Below are 15,845 nucleotides of genomic sequence, written 5' to 3' on the forward strand. Positions count from 1 at the left end.
CGACTCTGACTACAGCCCGCCGGAGGCCCAGGTTCTGGCTGGCAACTTGGGGAGAGGGGGGATCTCCCGTATATATCGTTCTCTTACCAACCATACCCCCAACGCACTCACAGCTCAGAGTCCGATGGGAGGGCTGGATCGAATCCTTAGACGGCGACGACTGACTGGCGCAACGCCCCAATGGCCCCTAAGTTAATCACTGTCTCAGCGCGGCTCCGATTGGTACAGCTATACTACTTACACGCCACCTATCTCACGCCGCTGCGCCTCCACCGAGTAGGTCTTCGTTCAGAGGCGTCATGTCTGCGCTGCTCACATCCTCAAGCTGACTCAATGAGGTCCTGGGATGGGAGGTGCCTTTTTAACCCCACCAACATACTCCTAGGCATTACCGTGGGACTGGACGGTTCTTGGGCGGATAAGCTCTTCCTACACACAGCCCTGGTGGTGGCAAAGAGACATTGCACGATGCTGGCTGAATCCGGCATCCCCTGCCCTGTCACAATGGCGCAGAGGAGTGGACTGGTGCACCGTGCAGGAGCGCTCTGTGTATGAAGCCAGGTGTTGTCCTAAGAAATACCATCAGGTGTGGGGTAAATGGGTGGGGGCGATAGATGACTAACATTCTGGTTGGACATTGTGGAATGTGGTGGGTGCCAGGCTCAACCCCTTCAATCACTAGATATTATTGTGCAGTGTTATGGAGCATAATGTTCTCAGGTGCACTACATATTGAACCAACTGTGTATACTTCGTGTGCGTTGTATGCTTTCTTCCAAAAATCAATAAAATTGGATATCAAAAAAAGATACTCAGCAATCGATTGCCTTTGAAAGAGCCTCAGGGCTGGGGCAGAGTCGGCTGCATGTCACTCATGTGATCCGAGTTGTTCGCATGTCTGCAGAAGAGCACCCACCGAAATGTGATCGGAGTATACTGGGGATGGGACACCGCTTGGGTTGCTTTCTGTTTACCAGAGTTTTGTTTGTTGTTGAACATCTTTTTATTAAACAGTTGCTCAGCATTCATGGAAAGGTTCGTACATGTAAAATCACGACTGGCCGTGCAAGAATAGAAATGCACCTTATTTACAGTGTCCATTAGTCAAATAAATAGCAACAGCTTACTACTGTAAATAGGCACACCTCAGCAGCGTTTAAAACACTACTCAAGCCTCTTTACTAACATGTCTGCGATCCCTCCAGGGTGTTTCTTCGGTGGCCTCTGTATGGTCCCCATAGGCCCAGACTTTTCCCCTTTTTTTGGCCACTCCAGACACTGATAGTCCACCTTCTCGGCTTGTTGGCACCAGTCCATGTCGGTCTTCCAGTCTGCCACCCTTGGAGGACGATCCGCACCCCATTCCCTCGCTATGTTTCTTTTTGCCATGCCAGCTGCCACCATCCGCCATATTTTGTGATATTTTTGCCATACACTTCAAGTACCACTCAGTGCCACATAATTATATGCTACATAATTACACTGCACTCAATGCAACATACACTCCAAATAATACCACTTAGTGCCACATAATTACACGCCATATAATTACACTACTAAATACAACATACACTCCCCATAATCACAGCTCAGCACACACCTCCGTATTTAGGAAGGGTGATGCAAGCGTGCACATCCTAGAACATTGCAGACTGCCACTGCAGACTGCCACTGCAGACTGCCACTGCAGACTGCCACTGCAGACTGCCACTGCAGACTGCCAGCCTAACGCTAGCTGTCACGCTCATACTGGTCTGAAAGCATTTGCCTTTTTAAAACTTTGTATTCTGCTGCTGCGTGGGGCAGAGGGAACAGGGGGACTGGGTTTGTGTATTTTACTGTTGAGACTACTTTTTAGACTTTGGAAAAAGTTCACTTACCTGCACCTTAAAATCTTGCACTTTTGCTGACAAATGTAAAAGGGGGAACTGTGCACTTATCTGCTGTTGAGAGTATTTTTCCCACCGGCACTCGCATTTTCTGGTCCGTGCCATTTTGGTCAGCGCGCTAGTTGGGACGCTCAGCACACGCTTCCCTATTTAGGAAGGGTGATGCAAGCACGCAGCGGGCGTGCCAGAGGCAAGCCACTCTGCGCCAGTCTGCGCACCGATCGCGCTCCGCGCCAGCCACGCTGCCAGTTTCACTCAAGGACACGCCAGAATATGCTACTCAAGGGAACCACTTCTCCACATAGAGGGGGAGAGCAGGAGGACACAAGTAGTTATGGCTAATAATGGCAACACTATTGTAGTCAACCAGACTCCGGGCAGACTAAACTGTGGCCTGATCAATAGCAGGTCTTTAGTGAAACACTATCAAGAGGTATCAACTGTGCTAGAGTACCTATCGTAGAGCTAGGATTTGCATGCCCAGAAGGCTACAAAATCTTTCATAAACCCAGGCTGCTGGGGAGAGGTGGGGGGGGGTTGGGGTGATTTTCAAAGAAAAGTGGGATTTTACCCTGGTACACGTTGAGGGCATTGACCTACTAGGCTTTTCACTACAAGAGGAAAAGTGTTAACAGGAATAGTATGCTACAGGCCCCCGGGTCAAAACACCCCGTATTAAGCATTGATTGACACCTTCGCTAACATGACCTTAACACACTCGAGGATGATTATATTGGGTGATTTTAATCTCTGAGACAATGGGATCCTAGGACCCCCACTCAGAGATTTGAGGCAAACTTGCGAGAGCCTTAATTTGCACAAATTTGTACATCAGCCGACTCATCGGGGAGGGCACACCCTGGATCTTTTGTTTGCCAACCGCAGCGAGACAGAGGTTATTGAAGTATTACCTCCATGTTGGACTCGTCACTTTCTAATTCCTTTCAGGATAACTTTGCCCAGTTTAGTCAATAATACAAATCAGTCATTAACATACCGTAAGGGAAGAGAATGGGCGAAGCTAGTAAAAACAGACACTACCCGACATTCCCAGAACAGAATTTATTTGCATCCAGTAAATCTGTGGACGAAAACTATAAAATTTACTGCGATTATATTATCTGTACCCTAGATCAGATTGCTCCAGAAAAAAGGCTGAAGAGAATCCCTCAGCTCCTTGGTATAGCGAAGAGCTAAAACTGATGCGGAAAAAACGTGAACAGGCCGAGGGGAAATGGAGAAGGCCGTATGGGAATCCGATAAAAAGCTGAAATTGCTGCAGGCCTTATATAAGGAAGCTATCTCTAGGTCTAAAGCAGAGTATTATGCTAAAACCATCTTGCAGGCGCCTAATAGCACAAAAATGCTCTTTAATATTATAAATGACCTGTCCAATCCAGTATGTATGGGTAACAAGGTGGACGCGACACAAAATCTTTGCGATGATATCGCTGTCTACTTTGAAAAGATTAATACGATTGTTGGGGGTCTAAACTCCAATAGCAGTCTGGATGAGGATAAGAAACTACCTAAGACATTAGCAGAAGAGCAACAGTCAGAGGCACTTAATAGCCGCCTGCTCTAGAGTGCTTTCAAACTCTTACAGAGGATATTTTCAACAACCTTGCTCAAAGTGTATCTTCTGGCTCCCCTTTGGATCCCCTTCCGCATGGGATATGGAAAAGTTTCAGCTGGAACTATATCCCTGGCTGCGGCAGATTTGCTGCCAATCACTGGAAAAGGGTGTTGTTCCCGAAGTTTGGAAGCGGGCAGTTGATACTCCGTGCTTAAACTCTCTTGATCCCAAAAGCCCAATGAGCTTCAGACCAATCTCTCTTCTGCCATACCCAGTAAAAATTCTGGAGAGGGCAGTTAGTAAATACCTGTCCTTATACCTAAAAGAAAACCATCTGCTAGATGAGGACCAATTCGGGTTTCGACCACGGCATGGAACTGAAACAGCCCTAGTGACGGTACTTGACAACCTGAAAATGCGAGCCGACAATGGGAATCCGTCCGAATTAGTGTTACTGGATATGTTGTCCGCATTCGACACAGTGAATCACAGTATACTGTTGAAGACTTCAGAACATCGGAGTGAAAGGATGGGCACTGAAGTGACTGCAATCCTATTTGACGGGCAGACAACAGGTGGTAACCATCTCACCGTTCACATCTCCAAAGACCGATGTGCGACACGGGGTGCCACAGGGCTCTGCAATAAGCCCCATCCGATTTTAAAATCTATTTGCACCCTCTGATCCTAATCATTAAGTCCTTTTGGTATTGATCTAGTCAATTACGCAGACGACACACAACTGGTGTTTTCCCTGGAAGGAAATCAAGCAGTTTCCCTCGATAAAATTCCAGGAGTGTATGTATAACACCTCTAACTGGCTCAGGAATTTAATGGAGATAAAACTGAGATAGTATACTGCTCCACGGCCAAAATGACGCGGCTTTTGCCGTCTGAGTTCAGGCTTACCCCTATGGATAAACCACTGACTCCAGCCAGAACAGTACGAAATCTGGGGGTTTTAATGGATACCCTTCAAATGGAGTCACAAGTCAATAAAACAGTTAGCATCTGTTTCTCCCTGATAAGAGCACTACGCCAGATTCTCCCATTACTGCCCAGTGCTACTAGACCCCTAGTAGTGAGGAGTATAATTTTAAGTAGGCTGGACTACTGTAACTCTTTATACCTGGGAGCACCACAATCAGTGCTACTGAAGCTGCAGAGGATCTAGTCCATAGCAGCCAAATTGGCGTTAAATAGGCAGTGCAGGTCCTCAACGACTTTAGCTTCAAAGGACCTTCACTGATTATCCATCAATGAGAGAATCCAATTCAAATCCCTCTGTATTGTGTTTAGAGCAGTACATGGTTTGGGTCCAATATCCATGCAGGAGAAATTCACCTGGTATACTCCTGGGAGAAATCTCCGTTCTTCCGGTGCAAATCTGGTAACTAGCACCAGATTCAAGAAGACCACGACGGGTGGTAGAGCATTCGGTGTAGTAGCCTCACGACTCTAGAATGATCTTCCCCTGAACATCAGACCAATTCAATCTCTGCTTCAATTTAGGAAAAGCTTAAAGACTTGGCTCTTCCCTAGGGATGAGTAAAATGAGCTCCCCATAACTTGCTAATAGGTTATCTGCTCTGTCAGTGACAACTTGGTAAGTCGCAGCGCCAGGATACCCGTAGGGTGACAGTTTTGCGCTATATGTCTGTTACATTACATAATACCACTCGGGGCCACTTAATTACACACCACATAATTACTCTACTCAATGCAACACACTCCACATAATACCGCTCAGTACCACATAATTACACGTCACATAATTACTCTATTCAATGCAACATAAATACACTCCACATTAAATCTGTGCCACATAATTACACGCCCCATAATTACACTGTACTCAATTCAACATAAATGCACTCCACATAATACCACTGTGTGACAGTTACATGCCACATAATTACTTTCTACTCAATGCAACATAAATACACTCCACATACCACTCAGTGCCACATAATTACACTGTACTCAATGCAACATAAATGCACTCTATACCACATACCACCAATCAACATAAATCCACTCCACACCATGACACAATTTCACTAAGCATAATTTCACTCAACACCACAGTTCCAGGCCACACAATTCAACTCCACACGTTTCCAATACACACTGCATAATTACACACCAAACCTATTTCAACTCCACAATCCACAACGTACCTCCAATCCACACCATATAGTGTCACCACCTGAGCACCAAACTTCATTCACCACCACCATTTGTGCATCCGTGCACCGCCTAAGCATTAAGTCAGTCTGCCCTTGGAATCTGGCATCTGTTGATTCTCCCCTAGTGTCCGTCTGCTGCTTGTGTTATAATTAAATTAGTTTTCCAACCTCCACTCCCCCGTTATTTATGTCCCGCTCCCCCATAACCAAAACAAATTATAACAAGCATGAGAACAGGCAGGAAGAAGTTGCCAGCAGTGCAAGTACAAAACAAGTAGTAGACCTTATTTGTTAATCCTTCATTTTAATCAGGTTTTTCAGTGGTATATAATGTCATCTTCGTTTGTATAAAGGTAACAAAAATGCTTAATACTTATTATAACTTTTCAGCATAATGCACGGCAGCCACAATGCTCTACAACATAGCCAAAAGTTCTGGATAAACACATAAGGTCCCAAAGGCGAGACCTATTGGCTATGCCAATGCTTGTTAATGCTTTTATAAGTTAAATCATGGGTTTGTGTAACAGCTTTAATTTACTGTGCCCTTCATTGAAATAAAGACCTACAGTAAAATGAGTTGTTTTGCTCGACAGGGAGAGATTACTCCAGGATGAACTGCTGCTCCCTTCGTTTTGCCTCTGTCTTCTCAGCCTGTGATGATCTTAACTTTTGGCAAGTGTGAGGTAAGCCGAATCACTTTAAACGAGTTTCTTTGCAGAAGCAGTGTTTAGGATCAAGTAAACACGGTGTGCTGAGTAACTCGAAGAATACAAATGTGCAGGTTGTCATGTTTGGTTGGAAAAGGGGGTAGACCAAATTGAGTGGCATGATTAATGGCCACTGATGGTGACATTGTGTTTGAATACAACATTGGTGGATTTCACAAAGTGACATCCTAGAACAGTACAGCTGTGGAGATGCTTAGACCGTTAAGCAGTCATGTAAATCTTGTTGTTGAAGTCTTTTCACAAAGCTTAGTGGGGTTTCTGCTTGGTCGTGTTTGTAGTGGCATAGAGCTACAGTACTGTTCTACTTTGAGAATTCTTTCAGAAGTTTGCTGGATGTTAAAGTACAATTAAACAACAACCAGCAAAAGCTGAGTGGCAAATCAGGCTTGTTAACGTAATAGTTGTTACCATCGTACAATACAAAGTTAATTTAAATCACGGGTACATTTCTTTTCTGGCACCAATGATGATTATCTTTTTGCCGTTTACCCATCTGATACTTACTGATGAGTCTTTACAAACTCTGATGTGCCAGAAGGTTTCATACAAGCGAAGAATAAGGATCCGGACTATTCTCTAAGAGTACCTTCCTTCTCTCAACAGGGAGAGTTCTAAAAGGGGTCAGTGGCTACCTTCATCGTTTCTCTGGTGTCTTCTCTGCCTGCAAATACCTACGATGTGGATCCAGTGTTTTAAGGTAACATTGCTTGAATTTGAACTAATGTCTTTACTGTAGCTGCGTTTAGAGCCACCACTGTATCTGTTCGGCTCTGATTACATATTCACAGATTAGACTTGTAATTTGTAGGGGTTTGCTTTCAGGTGGCTTTTGAAATTGCACCCGTGGAAGTATTGCCAAACATCACACTAATGGAGAGGGGTAATTGGCATCGTGGCTGCTGCCTAGAAGCAGCAGTGGGGCGGGTGGGTTTGAGAAATCGGGCCCAAAAAAAATTACTTGCCTCTCAGCTGCCGCCTCGCCTGTATCCCGGCCCGTCCTCTTCCTGGTTCTTGTGAGAAACAAGAAGCGCCAGGGCTCCCCGCAGCCAATCACAGCACTGCAATACAGTGTTGTGATTTGGTCTGAGCGTCGTGACACGGCACTCAGTGAGGGGCTGGAGGGGTGGGCATGTTCTCCATGCAGGCTGTAATGCAGCCTGCATGAAGAACAGGGAAGTGCTCCCAAGAGGGCCGACCTAAGAGTCATTGCGCACTTAGGAGTGTTCTACCACTCCTCCCCTGCAGCCCCGCCCCCTCATGCATGCTGCTGCAGCAGGACAAAATAACATTACGTTATCATTTTATTTTTTCCTTTCTTTTGCTGCTTCCTGGCAGTGGGGCGACTCTTAGCCTTAGCAGATGAGCCGCCACTGGTAATTGGCCAGAATAAATCTTTGGTGACTTTCAGGCAGTCACGTTCTGGCCCTGGACACTTTTTGCCCCTTACATAACTAATTTTTGTGGCTAAAAATCTGATGTTGGAGTACTGCTTATGAAGGGTCCTTTTTGAAAAGTGTTTCTTATATTTTAACCGAGGCACAGATCCCTTCACATGACTACTGTACTGTTCTAACTGGTACTTCCAAGTGATTGGTGCATGGGTCTCAGGAACAACTAGAACATGAGCTCCAAGGAGCCAATTAATAACAATGAAGGATAGTAAAAATGTTTACTAAGTTCATGCAACTCTGATGGAGTTTGTTTTCTGGCATTAATGATGAATACTTCTTTTGCCGTTTACCCATCTGACATTTGCTGATGAGACTTTACAATACTGAGATGCCAGAATTTAGTTCTTAAACATCACTTTGAATCTGATATATTTGGAATTTCTTGATTGAAGCGGTTTGTGACTGTTTATTATTGCAGAGCCCAGCTTCTTTCGATTTGAGTAGCTTGCTGCATACTCTGTCGCTATCCTCTTTCCATGGAACTTTCCACTCCCTTCACTCAACGCCAGCAGATGAATCATTTCAAGGTAAACTAAACCTAGGAGCTTGTTTCTTTGTGACACTGTACAGCATACAAGTGTTTCTGTAGCTGTTTAGCATTTTTAAATAAGCTATATTAAAACGTGTACAGCATGAAAAACTAAGACCAAACTTTAAAATCCAGGTGATTCTCACTGCAAAAGACGGTGAACCTTTATCCGTGTTGAGTTGGCACGTCTGGCACCATGAAAATAATCTGAACAGTTAAAACCATTCCAGCCAGGGGCAGGAGAAAGGGCATAATTTAGTCAGTTTACTGTCCATTGGTGTTTTGCTCCTATCATCTCACTACTTCCCTCTGACAAGTTGTGTAATTTGTGTGCAAATACCAGTTTGCTTCATTGTTAGTTCGTTACCATAACGAGAGCTCTCACTTCTTTTGCTAAACTGTCATACAGAAAGTATAACCATCTATTGTTGCGGATCCGTCATAAGAGCTGATGGAGGTACATGTTGGCGTTCATAAGTTATTTGGTGCCTTTATTCTGGAGATTTCATTTGGAAAGGAAGATTGTTATCTCCCCAAGTTGGCCTTTTCACCTGCTGCCAGTTGTAGTTAATCGGTCTATCAATGGCTTACTCTGTTGTGTGCTGTTGTGACACCGGTCTTCTCCATGTTAGCGCCATTCGCACCAGGAGTCTTTTGCCTTTCTGAGAGTCACTAAGAGTTTGTACTTTAGTTTCTGTTTAAAAATATCAGAGTAGGGGGAGGAGCCAAGATGGCGACCGGAGCAGACGCTTGAGCGCCCGGCTCCGTCGGTCCGTGGCCTCTGACTACTATCCTGATGCCCATCCTCGCCGATTTTCGAGGTGCACCGTGTGCGAAGACGCGCTGACCGCGCTGCTGCTTTCCCGGAGTCTCAACCCGCCCGGATGCCCGAGTTCTGGGTGCTTTTGTCCTCGGCACTGAAACCCTGCGCCCTTACGGCCTTTGCCGGCCTCCTGGAAGCTCCGCAGTTACCGGACCAGCTAGCGCTAACCTGAGCCCCGCGGTCCCGATCTCGCCTCGCACCATGGATCGTTGCCGGATGAGCCCGGGGAGAGACGGCCGGACACCTTCTGCACCCTGTGCCTGACGGGCTGGAGCTGTGGGGTGGGCCCCGGTGCGGTGGGTCTCCTGCCCCGCTCTGAGGACCGAGCTGTGGGGGGCTGCTGCCCCCTTTGCCTATTGCCTAGCCGGCGGCGAGGGGGACCGGCGAGAAGATAAGCGACTGTCGGCCTTTCCTGTTGCGGCGTAGACCTGAGGGGAATTGACCCCTTGCCACGACCCCCTCCCCCTGGCCATTGCACCGTATAGCGGCAAAACATGGCGTTGAGTGCCTGCTCGCGGCTGGGGGGTGATACTCCGGTCTCGCCCGCTGCCCACTTCGCCCTCCCTCTTCCGGACACCAGCTCCACAGTGCCGTCCCGGATTGCTGCCGATGTTGGGGCCCAGCTTCCGCTGACATGCGGCTCCGTTCTGGCTGTCCTGCGGGACTTTCAACTACAGATGTGCGCTGGCCTGCAGGCGCTGAGTGAGAGGTTTGACCCCATACTGTCGGCTGCGGGCCGTGAGCGCGCTGTTTGTCATCCACAGGGCGTGAGTCCTCCGGTGCTCTTGTCCTCTTGCGGGGACGCAGCGGCGGTGTATGATTGTGCTACACTGGTGCCTTCATCTAGCGCTCCCGGCGCCCAGGGTCCACCGCTCTCCACCTCAACGGCGGATACTTTGTCCCCCTGGTCATGGCTGCCTGCTTCATTGTTCCCTGCCTCACCGCGTCCGCGAGGCTATCCTGCTGAGCGATACCTAACGGCTTCGAGGGACCGTCCGCGGTGGCCCACTGCTGCCTTTTTGTGGAACTCCTGTACCTTACTTGCCAGGTTTGGATTTTATGTGGTGCAACGAGGGACCTCAATCGATGGCCGGCGGCCATTTCGTGATCCTACTTCACCATCCTCTCACAAGCGGCCATCTTGTCTTTGTCTGCTCGGGACACGGGGCCTTCACGCAGGAGCTGGTTTAATCCCAAGCCCGCGATCGGGCCAGGGCTAGACTGACTTCTATTGCTATGGTTTATGGACGGGCTGGCCTGGGACTGGGACTGTATGTATGTTTTGCGCGCACTCGTCGCGACTTGTATCCCTTGCTTAAACTGTGGTGCCATGGTATCTTTGCATGCCGTTTTTTGGCGTAGAGGGCTCTCAGTGTGTGGGGGCCATAACTGGCTGATGGTTCGGGGCGCTCTGGTGTCCAGTGGGCTCCTCCCCACCTTCTTTTCTGTTTTCTTCCCTTCTTTACTCTGTTCCTACTTTCTCTCTTCTCTATATTTCGGGTTCATTGGGCGACAGGCACTATGCTGGGGGGGGGGGTAGGCCGTAGCCTCCGCATTGGTGTAGGGTGGGGGGGTAATACTCTGTTCTCAATTAGTTCTATGGGCCTTTCTTCTTTTATGTCTCTGTGCTCTACTTTCTTCGATTCGGGGTCCGGGTGTGGGGTGGATCGAGTGGGGGCGGCTCTGGAGGGGCGCGTACTTGCTCATGTGACTATCCTGATATATCTCTGCACCGCCTCACTGATTGAGATTTTACTCCCATTGTTGTTCTTACTGATGTTGCTGCTCGCCCGTGTGGTGAAGCTATCTTGCGGACTCGAATCTACTTTGCTCTTATCCTTCATTGACTTTTTTCTCTGATAAAATTATCAAAAAACTTAAAATTAACCTTCACCTCTCCTTCCCCGGGTTTCAAAGATATCTCCAGTATGTGACTCATAACCTGTTATTAATCCTGACCGCTGATGCACGGGGGCTGTAATGTGGGTATCAGTGCTTTACTGTATCGTGGCCGGCCTGACGGTTGTAGGCCCGTATTTGTTCTTTTAAGATGCACGAATAAAGGTTTTTAAAAAAAAAAAAAAAAAAAAAAAAAAAATATCAGAGTAAAACAGAGTATTATCTGACCAATGTCCTCAACTGTTAGGGAAGGTATATTAGACTCCGCCCTTTTGTACCATTAGCTGGCCATGCCACCAAAGTTTTCTCTGGCTTTTCTGAATACTGTTTGTATCCCCCTAAGCGTTTATACTTGTGAGTTTACGAATCCAGGCTCCTACTGCCTTTTGGGAGTCCAATGCAGTCAAAGGGTGCATTGGCTACCCAGGGTGAAATAACCCTTGGATATAGATCCATCACTCCATCTCATTTGTTTTCATGTCCCTATAATGGAGTGAAGCATTTATTCAAAGTTAATCAACTTTGTTTTGATTTGAAAGCAGTTGCAGCGTATATTGTGAGTGTAGCACTAAAGGTAGTGGGGAAACTGACAATTGGAGGGGCCAGTATTCGTAGAACTTTATAGCCATTGTTATTCAACGAGTCAGCCGTGCGACCAGTAGTACTGGTAACTTCGACTAGTACTAACTGTTCTTATAGTGTACAAGTGCTGTACTGTTAGCAAGGCCACTGGAATTATGCGATGTGGCATTTGTCGCAAAAAGTATACATTTTCCACATAATCGAACATCTGGTGCATAATTTGCAGATTTGATCCTAAAAATTATTTTTCTCGCTCAAATGGATCAAAAATTACTAAAATTGCAGCGGCTTGAATTACCCTGCAGTGGAAGGGCCTTCTCAAAAATCGACTGGTCACCTTTCATTTGAGTGTTAAACTGTTACTAATGTGGTGGAACTTTTACTCGGACAGCGTTAAAATAAAAATAATGCAGTGATACGATTACAAAATGTGCTGCGTAATTTCTTTTATTGCCACGTAATTTAGTTTACCCTGTGGCATAATTTGGTCCTTCCCTGTCCATTTGGCACCCTGGCAAGCAGTTACAGGCGCTGGCACTCTTGATGATGGAGCCAGCAGTACAGTAGTAATAGTGCGCTTAGTTGTACCAACCAGCTTAAGTGACCGTGATGCATGTAGGTGGTAAAAGCTTTAGCTATAATAGTTGTATGATGACATTGCTAAAGGCTTTTGTACACTGTACCAGGGCTTAAACTACCCCATAATTCAGTTAATCACAGTTCAAGGTGAGCCACATTCTCTTCTTGTACCCTTGGCTCTTTGTGGTAATTTTGTAAAGTTCAGGATCTTAACCTGCAACAAAAAAAATCATACAAAGCTGTTCGAGGTAGTCTAATAGCCAAACACAGGGCACTACAATAGGTTTTAACTAGGTTTTGCCATGCATCACAACTAAGAAACCCCCACGAAGAATGGGGCTAACAGCCTGCTTACAATTGTCTGTCTACAATGCTATATTCTAGTGTATCCTAGGTCTTTTCAGCCTGCACCAGTTTTTCTTCCCATCAACTTCAAAATGCTGTTTTTTGGTGCAGACTGACAAGGACAGGTTGTACTTGGTTATCTAGAGTATGTCCCTTTCCCTTTGTATCCGGACTAAAGAGTATTCTATGAGGAATTTGCATTTTCACTACTAAACACTCCCTCATTAGTGCAGTTTCATAAATTCACCAACCTAGTTACTCCAGTGGTAGCCGTGCCGCCACTTGAAAAGATTAACTCTTGCCAGTAGCTAGGCAGTTGTTTAGTAAGGGCCTCATGTTGGGAATTTGTTTTTTGCAATTTAGTCCTTTCAGCAGTTTTCCGTCTTGGGTTCAAAGTGAGCTCTACAAAATTATTTTGTTCCATACAAAAAGATTGTTTAGAACAACCATTCTGGAGACAGGACTTTTTTTTCCAGTTCAAAAGTAAGTTTATTAAGAAAATAAGTTGTACAGTATAATATGGGGGGGGGGCGGGTAAAAGAACAGAAGAGGGAAACATAATAGTTCAAAAATATCATGTAAACATATGAAAGTTGGGATGAAAAGGCACAAAAAATATCGATATTATAATAATAATAAAACATTACATTGCAAGTAACAACCATGTAGCAACTTAGCATTAACCAAAATATAACATATTAATATCTAAGATATGGAATATCATTGAGGCCGAGCAACCTGTTGAGCTGGAATTAGAGTGTTTAGCACTGTAGTCAATGAACAATGTAACCGGTGACCATACAATAGAGCGCTTCATGGCTAGATGAATGGGATACACATGCTGTATCCAGTCTGTGACAACGCACTGCATACCACCAAGCTTGGAAAGATAAATTTGTGAAGTCCTTCCAATTTTTAGTGATCTGTTGAACGGCAATTGCCAACCATACGTCTATAATCTTGGTGCTGGAAGTATGATCCTCCCAAATAGGGGACAAACTACCCAAAAATAGATGTGTGATAGAGAAAGGGAAATTGGAATTGAAGATAGTTAATTTGACCCCAAACAGATGTCCAGAAGTTATTTAAGTGAGGGCAAGTAAAAAGCAGGTGTTTTAAATAAGCTAATGGAGAAGACCAGGACCAACAAGTGTCTGGTACTGTGACATGCCATTTGTGTAATACGGACGGGTGCAGCAAAAGACTGTTATAGATTTAAAAAAATGTTTGCGTAACATTTGCCGCTCTAGAAGATTTTCTAATTTTAGACCATATTTTGTTCCACAGAGAAGGCCAGTCAACTCCCAGATCCTCCTCCCAGGACAGTTCAACTTTGGTCTTTGTTCTAACAAGCTGCGAGGATCGTATAGGAGTATAAATATGGATTATAAATATTGGATGCCTTAGGAGATGAAAGAAGAAAGGCCAATAAATTATTAACCTTGGGAGTTATCAGGTTTAATTGAATTTGAGTGTAAGCAGTTGAAAGGGCCTGTGAGATTGGATTATATTTGGAATGAAAGGAAGGGGGTAAATGAAAGTTGACTAGCTTCACAAAAAGACAAGGTCCTATTTGAGAAAACAGTTGATGAGTCCTGATTAAACCTGTCTCTCCAAGATTTCCAATAAAAAGGTTTCCCGCCAATTAAAATAGACGTGTTATGCCATAACGAAGAGTTAAGAAAGGAATCTCGATCAGTAGGCCATGGGGAAGGAGAAAAACCCAGACGTTTGCAAGTATATTGGAGAATAGGAGTAGATCAAGATGGTTGTCTGCACGTAAAGGAGAGGAATTCCTTAAAAGAGAAAAGGAAAATAAAGGAACGTTCGAATGTTACCCACAAAGGACAATCCATTGAGGAATCAGAGAGCCATCTCGAAGCTTGGTGAAGGAGGAAAGATCTATGATAAGTGGGGAAATCAGGGTAGTTAACTCCACCCTCCACTTTAGTTTTTGTGAAATGCTACAAGGACAGGCGAGGTGTTTTCTTGTTCCAAAGAAAAGATGGTAATATAAAGTTAATTTTTGTAAAAAAAATTTTTTAAGGAATGGGGACAGGAATATTAGAAGTGGTGAATAAAACTAATGGAGACGGCATAATCTTGATGGTATCTAGACGACCTCACTAAGAGCGATATAGCGGATGCCATTTAGTGGTTAGGGAGGAAATTGTTTGTAAACATTTCTCTATACAGAGAGATAGCGTTGTCGAAATTAAAGGAGTAAAGACCCAGATATTTAATGTGATGTGGGCTCCAAGCAATGTTAGAGGAGCTAAAATCATCTTTGAATGTATATTTAGTTAAAGGCAGTATTTCGCATTTATTGCGATTAAGTTTATAGCCAGAGACAGGCAAAAAGCTCCACTTCATGTAAGAAGGCAGGGACAGAGGATTGAGGTTCAGAAAGAAATGATGTCATCAGCATAAGCTGCTAACTTAAATTGGGCGTCTTTAGTTTCAAATCCCTTTGTCAACATTCTGACTAATCCGGGATAAAAAAGGTTCCAAGCTAGATTAAAGAGAAACGTTGATAATGGGTAACCCTGACGTACCCCTCTTTTTAACTCCAAATAAGGAGATGAAGTACCATTCACAAAAACGGCTGCTCGCGGGCTAGAATATAGGATAGAAATCAAAGAAGTAATTTTGGGTCCAAAACCAAACCATTTCAATGTGTGAAAGAGGTACGACCAATTTACTCGCTCAAACGCCTTCTCTGTATCCAATGCTATTGCAGCTAATGAATGGGGTAAGTGTGGGGCTTTTGATATATCGAAGAATAATCTGGTATTGTCAGAGAGGAGGTGGCCTTTAACAAAACCAGATTTTTCTGCGCGTAATAGTTGGAGGAAGGATTCAAGACGAATAGCCAGGGCTTTGGAAAAAAGTTTATAATCAATATTTACCAGAGAAATGGGTCTATAGTTCTTGCAGTATTTCAAATCTTTCCCATTCTTGGGTATTAGACATATTAGCGCTTCTAAAATGGAACCTAAACATTTCCTGGACTGTGTAAAATAGATTTAAGAGATTGAGTAGTTTGGGAAGAAGAATAGGAGCAAAGTGAGTAAAAAAATGTAACTGTAAATCCATCCGGTCCGGGGGCTTTGTCTTTCTTAAGTGATTGTAAAGCGCAAAGAAGTTCTTGTTGTGATAAATAGATTCTACCCCCTTAGAAACTAATTTGAGTGTTAAAGGATTTATGGATATCTGAGAGAAATTGAGTAATATCGGAACCTGAGGGTGAAG

At 44.8% G+C, this 15,845-nt stretch overlaps 1 long non-coding RNA gene and 1 other non-coding gene across 7 annotated transcripts in view; both read left to right on the forward strand.

Moving 5' to 3' along the window:
• LOC146831217 (uncharacterized) overlaps positions 1-15,845 on the forward strand; it is a 158,376-nt gene that overhangs the window by 19,582 nt on the left and 122,949 nt on the right. For 5 of the 6 annotated variants that reach the window (XR_014961530.1, XR_014961527.1, XR_014961532.1 and 2 more), the window contains exons 4-6: positions 6,251-6,340; positions 6,989-7,082; positions 8,255-8,363. This is a non-coding gene — a long non-coding RNA (uncharacterized LOC146831217). The remainder of the gene's footprint in view (positions 1-6,250; positions 6,341-6,988; positions 7,083-8,254; positions 8,364-15,845) is intronic. The other variant, XR_014961529.1, reaches the window with a different exon arrangement.
• On the forward strand, positions 8,090-8,172 carry LOC146831218 (small nucleolar RNA SNORD87). Its single transcript, XR_014961760.1, has one exon. It is a non-coding gene; the product is annotated as a small nucleolar RNA SNORD87 (small nucleolar RNA).

The sequence above is a fragment of the Triturus cristatus genome, chromosome 5_1 (genome assembly GCF_964204655.1).
Source record: "Triturus cristatus chromosome 5_1, aTriCri1.1, whole genome shotgun sequence".
Classification (NCBI taxonomy): Eukaryota; Metazoa; Chordata; class Amphibia; order Caudata; family Salamandridae; genus Triturus; species Triturus cristatus.